Raw genomic sequence first — 1254 nt, 5'->3', positions numbered from 1 at the left:
CATATCTGCAATAAAAAAAAAGTTATTGGTGTTGATATTCTGAGGCTCATTTATGGTACGATTCCAGTTATCAAGTACATGTGATACAGAAATGCATTTGCATAATTCTCTTCTTGTCTCTGTTTAAGTAGGATTTATTGAGATCATTAACTAAGTCACAGCTGTGGATCACAGAGCTGAAATATGTGCTCAGTGCCATACCAAATAGAGCTGTCTTCAATAAATGCGAAGTCGAGAAGGCTAGGACTTAAACTGTGATCCTATGTAAAACATTGCTACAGCTCATTTCTAAGCCTCTGTGATGCTTAAAAAGTGAGCGCTCTTTCTGATGCTCCTGTTCCCTGGTGGTTATGTTAAGAGTAATGCAGCACCTTTAAGTTGTTGCGAGCGAAGGAAACGTTTGTAACTGTTTTGCAAGCAACTGAGAAGGGAGGGTGTTAGGTGTGGCAGAGAGCCAAGAGTAGGGCAGCCTCCTGCTCTGCTCCTGCCTCAGCCCCCTCTTGCATGGCTGCAGAAGATTCTGCCAGGCTGGGGGATGCAACTCCCACCTTCCCCTTTGCAGTGAAGGTGAGCACATAACCCAGAGAAACACAAGACCCCTTAGGTTAACTCTGCTGGAATGAACGTTTCCATGCTCTCGCATGCCCCTGCTCACTGGTGGCCTGACCAGAACTGGATCCCACCACTCACATCCTTATCACCCTTGATAAGGATGTACCTTGGCCAGGTACACCTAGAGAGGACTGTTCCACAGACTCTTCAGATGCTATCAGCTTTGCTGAACACAGAAAGCAAGCACTGATTCTATGTTAGTACAAATAACACCTGAAATCTGCAGAAGTGGGGAGGAAACATAGGAATTGATGGAGGTGTTAGGATTTCCCTCATGAAACAATACATCTCCAAAGCTTTATTTCTTCCGTCATGCAATGATACCTTTAGCCTGCATCAGGAATGTATGCAACAACCAAAAATGTGAGCAACAACCGCACTGATATACAAGTAAGCAGCAGTATCTGAGGGTAGTTCTGTTGGAGCTTTTCTACATACAGATGCCCATTAACACCTAGAAAGGGAGCTGTGGCTCATGGCATCATGCTGCAGGTTTTCTTTCATGAAAGGATCTGTGGTCTGTGCTTTATGTAAGCTGCATCACTTGCTTTTTCCTGGGTGAGGTTTGCTCATCTAGAAATTACATACAGGGGATACAAGTATCCACAGCCCCTAATGCATCAACCAGAAGAGTATGTTAGT

The sequence above is a fragment of the Cyrtonyx montezumae genome, unplaced genomic scaffold, assembly GCF_038088225.1.
Source record: "Cyrtonyx montezumae isolate F1298 unplaced genomic scaffold, pur_monq_1.0 scaffold_29, whole genome shotgun sequence".
Lineage (NCBI taxonomy): Eukaryota > Metazoa > Chordata > Aves > Galliformes > Odontophoridae > Cyrtonyx > Cyrtonyx montezumae.
The sequence above is the reverse complement of the archived record's forward strand: the minus strand, read 5'-3'. Positions refer to the sequence as shown.